The 10,818-nt window shown below is 39.2% G+C and overlaps 2 protein-coding genes across 6 annotated transcripts in view; one reads left to right on the top strand and one right to left on the bottom strand.

Moving 5' to 3' along the window:
- LOC125739311 (uncharacterized) overlaps window positions 1-10,818 on the bottom strand; it is a 117,641-nt gene that overhangs the window by 12,498 nt on the left and 94,325 nt on the right. The window lies entirely within an intron of this gene.
- The window catches only part of LOC125739323 (uncharacterized), a 112,392-nt gene that overhangs the window by 26,388 nt on the left and 75,186 nt on the right, over window positions 1-10,818 (top strand). The window lies entirely within an intron of this gene.

Genomic DNA, 10,818 nt, shown 5'->3' with positions numbered 1-10,818 from the left:
ACCTTTTTTTATAAATTATCTGGGGAGGTCCAGACACCGAAGCCAAGGGTATAAATAGAATATTACTTTATTTAATGTAATAGCCGGGGATCACAATCCTCCCCAGAGGGCAACACCAGACAGTAGGGGGCAATACATCACACGTGTTAACTCCACTACATCAGATCACGCCAACCAAATCCATAATTATAAATACACAAATCTAGTGGGGGAAAAGCACTGCACTCCGTATATCACCCGAATCACCCCCATCAGTCTCCTTCCCCACCCTCAACAACTCTACTACAAACCCCGGCTAACATCGACACACAACCACACACATTCATACAAAAAGACAGAGAAACCTTTAAAAGGACGGTTACTTCTCAGGGGAGAGGCAACACAGCCCTCCCCGTCCTTCCCCCGAAGAAGGAAGAGGCTCTATTCCCAAAACTCACTTCGCTCCGCGGCTCCCTATCGCCCACACATAACTAACTTCCCTACACATTAATCCCCCCACCTCACTCTTACCTACTTATCTTCGCCCGCGGCCGATCTAATATCAGCGACGGGCACACCACATTTCCCCCAACATTAACCGCGGACAGCCAAGGCATTCCCCCTCCCTCCCGAACCACCTCGGTCCTCTCTCCACCCAAACCAACCCAAGAAAGAACAACCCCCCTCAGTCTATTCCACTCCCTTTAAAAAGACATTCCTCCCCCCCCCCCCAGGTGCAACCCATTAACAATCACACAACAGATACTCTCCACAACACTCACCACACAACTTACAACCGCTCGATTTAAACAAACATAATCAAAGCCAAAGCGAACTTTATTGTCATCTCAGCTATATACATGTATACAGTGAGACGTGACGACGTGGCTCCAGTTCTTACAGTACAAACAGGCACAGAGAATAAACATATATTAATAAACTATACACATAAATATAAACATAAACTCTAAGCAAACGAGGAAATTGTGCAATTATTTACGGAGGTGTTCAGAATATGTGCAAGCGTCACAGGGAAGCCGGCGAAGGAAGCCGTGGATACGAAAAAGGGTTTTATTTGCGGGGTAACACACTCTAGACGACCGCCCAGATAGCATGCATAGTCGGGTCGATTCTGGCTGAATGTCGGCACTGTCGGTAGAGACACAGTGCCGAGCCCGGCAGCCGATTCGGGCTAACACACGGCTTTGTTCATGTGATCCAGCGGTGGTTGAGCAGAGTTCCGCCGATACTTTTTTATTTCATGGCAGTATGATATGATGCCGGGACAGTACTGAGCCCGGCAGCCGATTAGGGCTAACACACGACTTTGTTCATGTGGTCCAGCGGTAGCTGAGCACAGTTCCGCCGATAGTTTTTTTAATTTCATGGCAGTATCATATGATGCCGGTGTTGTGCCGAATTCTGCACCCCTGCCGTGAAATGCACCCCCTGTCGGGAGCGCGCACCGCTCTTTTCTTCTATTCGAAGTGGGAAAATACGTAGTTCCGTCAATCTAAATATGCAACAGAAATATTACATTGCGTTTGCACATTTAGAAGACCACTGTCCCACTTCACGAAGGCTGCATTTAACCCATATGAAACTGATAAACTGTGACATGTAAACGATGAGCTCCGAACGAGAACGTAGGTGATTTATTTGTCTCGTCATCAGTTTACTAGTTTGAGAACAAGGAAGTCCTTCGCTTTAAGAATCAAAGCAAATTACACAGTATTATTCCCTATACATATCTAGTAATGATCTTTTTCCACAATGAAGAGAGTGTTCTGGTACAGTGATCCGAAATACCTAAACAAAAAAGATATTTATCTTTATGACGGCTAATCTGGCAGGAACTTCATTTCCATTCTCCCCTTTTATTCCATCACGAAATGCTGCTATCAAGCGACATATTTAAAGAAATAGATAATAATTAATTAATTTCATGAATGCCATATCACGTGCAGCGCGGGGGTGAGTGGGGGGGTGCATTTTACGGCAGCTTACTTGTTTCGTATTTAAGAAACTGGCTCAGTACCTGTGCTATTAGTACCTTACAAAGTTCACTCTGTTTATTGATCTTGATCTATTGTGCAGGTTTATGAAAAGCATATTAGGAGGAGGTGAACTGACAGGAACATGCAGGGGTGGAAGGGGGTGTGTCCTTTAGCATAAGGGTATGCACCCTTTTTAAATCTATCTGCTAAGATAACAACATTAGGAGACCTGCCATGAATTGCACCCCCTTTGAATTCTTGAAGCATTTTGGTATCTAATCACCGGAGACAGAGATACAGGGGGGTACCATTCACGGCAGGGTACCTGCCGGGAATTGCACCCCCTTTGAATTCTGGGTATGAATGTCCTACATAAATGAAATTTGCTCAGGTAGTACACTTTGCCATACAGAGTGTACTGTCCAAAGCATTTTGGGATCTAATAACCAGAAACAGAGATACAGGGGGGTGCCATTCACGGCAGGGTACCTGCCGGGAATTGCACCCCCTTTGAATTCTGGGTATGAATGTCCTACATAAATGAAATTTGCTCAGGTAGTACACTTTGCCATACAGTGTGTACTGTCCAAAGCATTTTGGGATCTAATCACCAGAAACAGAGATACAGGGGGGTGCCATTCACGGCAGGGTACCTGCCGGGAATTGCACCCCCTTTGAATTCTGGGTCTGAATGTCCTACATAAATGAAATTTGCTCAGGTAGTATACTTTGCCATACAGTGTGTACTGTCCAAAGCATTTTGGGATCTAATCACCAGAAACAGAGATACAGGGGGGTGCCATTCACGGCAGGGCGCCTGCCGGGAATTGCACCCCCTTTGAATTTTGCAGGAAAATGGACATCCAATTTTAAATTATTTAGGTTCCCCTGAATCACAATGTTTTATGGAGTGATCTACAGTTAGACAGATACAGAGCGCTCCGTTATGTCAGGATTCCTTTTTCAAGAAATGTAAATATCAGTCGCTAAACTTGTCATGTATGTTTTGGTACCAAGTTTGCATCATGATTCACAGTTAAAATTACAGTTTGAACGCCAATGTTCTTGGATGCCAAAAAAATGAATATGCTGCCTCATGACAACACATGTAATGCACTGTACCTACACAGATTATGAAACAGACCTTGCTGATGTCAAGTGGGCATGAAATGGGATATAATGTAGAAACTTAACTTAATGTTCTAGTTATAATTATTCATTTCAACATTAAAGTTTTCCTATAGATATCATCTGAGATTCAATAGGCAAATTATTTTGTGAAGGCATAGAAACTTTAATAAGAAATACAATTAACAATCCCAACAATGACTACAAACAAAACGCTTAATTAAATCAAAAGTTCACTTATTATTATGGATAATAATAATAATGTTAGAAAACAATTAGTTGCATTGTCAAATAAATAAGTAATTAATCCTACATGAAACACAAAACTAATAAAATGACAATTCCTTATGTGCATGCTGGACAAATATAGTCCTGATCAATAGGAGGATTCTGCATGCAGTCATGGTGGTACCATCTGCTGCAAACATCACAGCAGACCTAAAGGGAAGGGAGAGTGTTTCCATTAAAGTATGGTTAACACTTATCACATTAAGTATTCAAAGCAATTAATGTAATCAGAATAGGTAATTCAGGGAAGATTATTGCCTACATATAACAAGTACTGTCCTAAAACACAAGTAAATATGTACAGCGCCCTCCACAATTATTGGCACCCCTTGTAAAAACTTGTAAAAAAGGCTTAGAAAAAATCTTCCTCTCAGTGAAGTAGCTTCATCTCACACTGAAATAAATTTGAAAAATCCAACCTGTCTTTGAAATAAATTTATTCAAAGAAAAAACAAATCCTTCATTAAGAAATAATAATTTTTCATAAAAACACATGTGCCACAATTATTGGCAGCCTTGGAAATTACAGTGAACACAATGTAACTGAAGCATGTTTCCCATGTAAATTGTACAACTTTGAGTTGATTGGAGTGAAAAGGAACCTTCAAGCTGTAATCCATGACTTCCTGATTAACTGGGGTCTCCGTAAAAAAACACCAGATGCCACATTCATTCTAATGTATTATTTGGATGGTATGCCAGAAAAAAAACTTTTTTTGTCAGCTAACCACAAACGTAAACAGCTGGAGTTTGCGAAAGACTATTACAACTTTGACTGGAACCAAAATTTAATAGTCTGATGAAACAAAAGTGGAGCTTTTTGGTAATAAACATTCAAAGTAGGTTTGGTGTAAAAAGAAGGATGGCTGTAGTAAAAAAAAAACCTTATCCCATCTAAGATATGGTGGAGGTTCTGAGATGTGAGACTGTTTTTCCTACAATGGCCCTGGAAACCTTGTGTTGATACATGGAATTTTGGACTCCATGAAATATTTTAAATCAAAATTTTGCTGCCTGTGCTAGGAAACTAAAACTGGGCCATCCAGTTGGGTCAATACTGGGTCTTCAAGCAGGACAATGATCCTAAGCACATGTCCAAATCAACACAAAAATAGCTAGCTGATCACAGAATCAAGCTTCTGCCATGGCCATCCCAGTCCCCTGACCTGAACCCCACTGAAAACCTGTGGGCTGAACTGAAGAGGAGAGTGCACAAGAGAGGGCCTAGGACAATGGGTGACCTGTAAAGAGAAATGGTCTCAGATACCCTGCTCTGTATTCTCCAACCTTATAAAATGTTACAGGAGAAGACTTAGTGCTGTTATATTGGCAAAGGAAGGTTGTACAAAGTATTAAGTATTAAGGCTGCCAATAATTGTGGCACATGTGTTTTTATGAAAAATTATTATTTCTTAATGAAGGATTTGTTTTTTCTTTGAATAAATTTATTTCAAAGACAGGTTGGATTTTTCAAATTTATTTCAGTGTGAGATGAAGCTACTTCACTGAGAGGAAGATTTTTTCTAAGCCTTTTTTACAAGTTTTTACAAGGGGTGCCAATAATTGTGGAGGGCGCTGTACATATTTACTTGTGTTTTAGGACAGTACTTGTTATATGTAGGCAATAATCTTCCCTGAATTACCTATTCTGATTACATTAATTGCTTTGAATACTTAATGTGATAAGTGTTAACCATACTTTAATGGAAACACTCTCCCTTCCCTTTAGGTCTGCTGTGATGTTTGCAGCAGATGGTACCACCATGACTGCATGCAGAATCCTCCTATTGATCAGGACTATATTTGTCCAGCATGCACATAAGGAATTGTCATTTTATTAGTTTTGTGTTTCATGTAGGATTAATTACTTATTTATTTGACAATGCAACTAATTGTTTTCTAACATTATTATTATTATCCATAATAATAAGTGAACTTTTGATTTAATTAAGCGTTTTGTTTGTAGTCATTGTTGGGATTGTTAATTGTATTTCTTATTAAAGTTTCTATGCCTTCACAAAATAATTTGCCTATTGAATCTCAGATGATATCTATAGGAAAACTTTAATGTTGAAATGAATAATTATAACTAGAACATTAAGTTAAGTTTCTACATTATATCCCATTTCATGCCCACTTGACATCAGCAAGGTCTGTTTCATAATCTGTGTAGGTACAGTGCATTACATGTGTTGTCATGAGGCAGCATATTCATTTTTTTGGCATCCAAGAACATTGGCGTTCAAACTGTAATTTTAACTGTGAATCATGATGCAAACTTGGTACCAAAACATACATGACAAGTTTAGCGACTGATATTTACATTTCTTGAAAAAGGAATCCTGACATAACGGAGCGCTCTGTATCTGTCTAACTGTAGATCACTCCATAAAACATTGTGATTCAGGGGAACCTAAATAATTTAAAATTGGATGTCCATTTTCCTGCAAAATTCAAAGGGGGTGCAATTCCCGGCAGGCGCCCTGCCGTGAATGGCACCCCCCTGTATCTCTGTTTCTGGTGATTAGATCCCAAAATGCTTTGGACAGTACACACTGTATGGCAAAGTATACTACCTGAGCAAATTTCATTTATGTAGGACATTCAGACCCAGAATTCAAAGGGGGTGCAATTCCCGGCAGGTACCCTGCTGTGAATGGCACCCCCCTGTATCTCTGTTTCTGGTGATTAGATCCCAAAATGCTTTGGACAGTACACACTGTATGGCAAAGTGTACTACCTGAGCAAATTTCATTTATGTAGGACATTCATACCCAGAATTCAAAGGGGGTGCAATTCCCGGCAGGTACCCTGCCGTGAATGGTACCCCCCTGTATCTCTGTCTCCGGTGATTAGATACCAAAATGCTTCAAGAATTCAAAGGGGGTGCAATTCATGGCAGGTCCCCTAATGTTGTTATCTTAGCAGATAGATTTAAAAAGGGTGCATACCCTTATGCTAAAGGACACACCCCCTTCCACCCCTGCATGTTCCTGTCAGTTCACCTCCTCCTAATATGCTTTTCATAAACCTGCACAATAGATCAAGATCAATAAACAGAGTGAACTTTGTAAGGTACTAATAGCACAGGTACTGAGCCAGTTTCTTAAATACGAAACAAGTAAGCTGCCGTAAAATGCACCCCCCCCCACTCACCCCCGCGCTGCACGTGATATGGCATTCATGAAATTAATTAATTATTATCTATTTCTTTAAATATGTCGCTTGATAGCAGCATTTCGTGATGGAATAAAAGGGGAGAATGGAAATGAAGTTCCTGCCAGATTAGCCGTCATAAAGATAAATATCTTTTTTGTTTAGGTATTTCGGATCACTGTACCAGAACACTCTCTTCATTGTGGAAAAAGATCATTACTAGATATGTATAGGGAATAATACTGTGTAATTTGCTTTGATTCTTAAAGCGAAGGACTTCCTTGTTCTCAAACTAGTAAACTGATGACGAGACAAATAAATCACCTACGTTCTCGTTCGGAGCTCATCGTTTACATGTCACAGTTTATCAGTTTCATATGGGTTAAATGCAGCCTTCGTGAAGTGGGACAGTGGTCTTCTAAATGTGCAAACGCAATGTAATATTTCTGTTGCATATTTAGATTGACGGAACTACGTATTTTCCCACTTCGAATAGAAGAAAAGAGCGGTGCGCGCTCCCGACAGGGGGTGCATTTCACGGCAGGGGTGCAGAATTCGGCACAACACCTGTTTGCTATTTTAGCGCCGTTTTCCCGGTGCGCTTAAGTACCCTTGAATGAAACGGAGCTCAGGGACATTGGTCATAAGCTTAATTTTCCAGTATCCTGATTGGCTGTAAAGACGTCCTGAAACTACAGTTTGCGGTCATTCTATCTTAGTCGCATGACTGGACCGGTAAGTATTTTATTTCAACATGTTAATATGAATTTATCATACGATATAACTGAAATAATTGCCGTGGCCCACGTACCTGAGGCGAGTATAATCACAACCACCGGCGAGTACAAAAATATGTACGTCCGATTACAACTAAGTGTGATTTATCGGGGCTAGTACATTGCTTAAGCGCCACACTGTATATACGTAGGGCTCCAACATTATGAAAAAATCACGTCATGATAACCGTATATCCAAATATCACAGTTTTCGATGTATCATGGATTTGTCACCTTAATAGAATGAGAAACGTAATATGTAATATTAAGGACTAGGCTGGGAACCCTGGCCTGGTGTCGAGGTAAAAGTATTCTATCGACCGCGAAACGTTAGAAAATCTACAACTAAACCAATAACCAACAATACCGTTATCTTGGGATATATGGATTAAGATTAATATATACAATAAAAAATTATTAAGGCTGAAGTGTAGCTCTTAGAACAGGTATTCGCGTTAACAACCGTAGCCAAAAATTGCAATAAAAATTTATATCTGCGTTTTAACGGCCGCTGTTTTAAAACGCGCGGGCAGGCGTTAGGTGACCAATACAGACACTGCACTCTATAGCACTGTAATGAACTCTAGTTAACCATATTTTACTTAATTATTAATTGTTGCGAATTTTTATGTGAATTACTTATGTATACATTACTGTATTTTCTAAATGATTATGGTAATATTCGATCAACGTCCAAATCGTCTAACGTCCTGTTTTACAGAACGTAAAGCTAACATTAAACGGGGGATACCTGTAGTTGCAGTTGTCAGTGGGGAGGTAGAATGGTTTTTGCAAACATGGAATTTATATCACTTCCCAGTATGGCATTGCAGGATCACATAGCCAGCCACACTGAATCTTGACACAAAACTCCTCGAATGCAGTATGGTAGTAGTGTAGGACTGATTGGATTCATTTGTGTAGAGATAAGCGATCCACATATTTTTGTATCTGAATCCAATCAGGTAAATATAATATTAAAATATCTAAAGGCAAATGTGTTTTATTTCCCCTCATTTTTCCTTTTCTTCCCAGAGTGCACAGAAGTAACCCACACACCATTTAAGGTACTTTAAATATGGATAGACGTAAGGTTAGGAAAAAAGCTGTGAAAAAAGTGAACATGTTTTTAGTATCGCTTATGAGCGAGAATACAGAGGGCACTGAGACTGTGATGGAAGGTTATGATACAATCGGTGATGCCAGTGTAGATCAAGCCTATCCTTTCTATCCAAGTCAATCAGAGAGTGAGGGGGAGACCTCAGGGGAATTTGAGAGTGATTATGCAGGGGGTGATATGAGCAGTTTGTCATTGGTGGGCACACTGAGTGACTGGGCTGTCAGGTTTGGTGTATCTTTAGTTGCTTTGTCTGCCCTTCTGGGAATTCTCAGAATACACCACCCATATCTACCCAAGGATGCCAGGACCCTACTCAAAACAAAAACCCTGTATTGTGTGCAGAATGTGGCTGGTGGTCATTACTATTATTTTGACATTGCTTTTCTGTTTATTTTCTTAAGCAGATTTTTTTGATTATCCAGAAGTATATATTGAAGAATTGCCACCAGTTCATTACGTCATTTAAGTTATGGAATTGTCATTCCCCCTTGTGCTTTGTTCTTAAGACCGTGCAGACTTGTTTTCCTGACCACCACCTCATCCAGAGCCTTCAAAAGTTCAGAAGTCCTGGATACCATCTGAAGGTAATATTCATATATTTCGTTATTTATGAATGTTACTTATCAAAAGGATTATTGTTATCTGCAAACTAAAATTTTGCCTTTAGTTAATCAGTTTCACCAAGACCATGCAAAAACTTGGACACCCCCATCACAGCTACAAAGGACTCCTGCTGAAGGCAAGTAACACCTGAGCAATTTCCTATTAGAAATGAAAGTTTTTTAAGGGTAGCCACTGTCAGTAAAAATATATTAGTATTTCTACATTGGTTGCCATTTCTACACTGCATTGGTAGTCATTCCTGAACCTTGTTCTAAGTATAGATATAACACTAGTGGGTATTCCCTGCAGTACACACTTTTCTAATTGTTGGTTTTAATTCTGAAAGTATAAAAATCACTAAATTTGCATTGTGGAAGTGGTAAACGTGTTTGAGAGTTGCTGTGGTACCTGAAATAATAACATTTACATCATGGTTGTCCTTGATGGCAAGTTGTATATTGGGTTTCTGAGGTTGTTGTACATTGATTGGATGGCAACCATTGTTATATAAGCTAATCAATCGGTCTTCTACAATAATTGAATGTAGCAGCTTTCTAATAATTAAACATTAGCCATGCAGTTGACTGATGTGGATCAATCAAAAATAATATACATTAAAAATATATTCTGGTCTTTTTCCTCTTCTCTCTAGTAGCCCAATTTCCTCAAGGTTGGGCTAATTCATTTACCCAGCAACAATCATCACAACAGCCACCAAGAGTTTGGAGCAATCAAACTTCATCTGAAGGTAAGTTCCATGAATGTGTAATTTAATAATTTATATAGATTTTTTTTTTCAATGGAAATAGTTTTCCATTGAAAAAAGTTATTGTGTGTGTGTGTGCGCGCGCATATGCATATTATTTTCAACATACATGCACACAACCAGCTAAATAGTCAATTAGTCCAAAACTACTTTCCTTTGCACAACCCCATTTATACATGCACGGTATATGTACTGATTGTTCATTCTTTTCTTTTGTTTCCAGTGTGGATTTCATGTGTCGGTAAATATTTCATTTGTTAGCACCTTGTTGACTCTCTTACCGGTTGCTGTCTGTATCTTTGCAAAGGATTCAGATACATGAGAATACCTTCAAAACTTGGTCAGGACATATAATGTTACTTTATAAAGTAAAGAGTAGGGTTTATCATTTGACTAAATATCACATCACAAGGTGAACTCTAGCAGGCAGCTGACACTGGCAAATATCACCTGGTATGACTACTGACTACTGGAAAAATAATTCTCATTGTCAATATCTGATAAAATCTTGCTATCAATCAAACTTACTATAACATTGCAAATGCCTCTTTATGTGTTTGAGCACTAATTCGGGAAGTCCTAACAAAGCACGAAATGATCCTTGAACAACAGACATTTATTTTGCGTCTTCTTCAAGCACGGCAAAACACCCAGGACTGTGAAACTGAAGAAGGGCTTCTGCCAGTGCATGATATAGAAGCACTACAAAACGTGGAAGTACAGCTTAGTAATGGAGAATTCAAAGAGAGATTGGTAGGTTTTTATATATCTTAGGGGGATAATACCACTTTCTGTGGTCACTATTTTAAAGTTTAACAGCCACTTTTGGACTTTATGATTAACTTTTTTTAAAATGCAAAGTGAATGTCCTGTTCCATCAGTTGTAAAGATTTGGTAATTTGTGACTAAATGTTTTGGTGTGTCTCTCGTAGATGAATCACTTAAGTCTTATTGGAGGGTGTGACATAAAGGATGCAGTCTGGCGGCTAATGAGGAAAACAATTT

This window comes from Brienomyrus brachyistius, chromosome 3 (assembly GCF_023856365.1).
Source record: "Brienomyrus brachyistius isolate T26 chromosome 3, BBRACH_0.4, whole genome shotgun sequence".
Lineage (NCBI taxonomy): Eukaryota > Metazoa > Chordata > Actinopteri > Osteoglossiformes > Mormyridae > Brienomyrus > Brienomyrus brachyistius.
The sequence above is the reverse complement of the archived record's forward strand: the minus strand, read 5'-3'. Positions and strand labels throughout refer to the sequence as shown.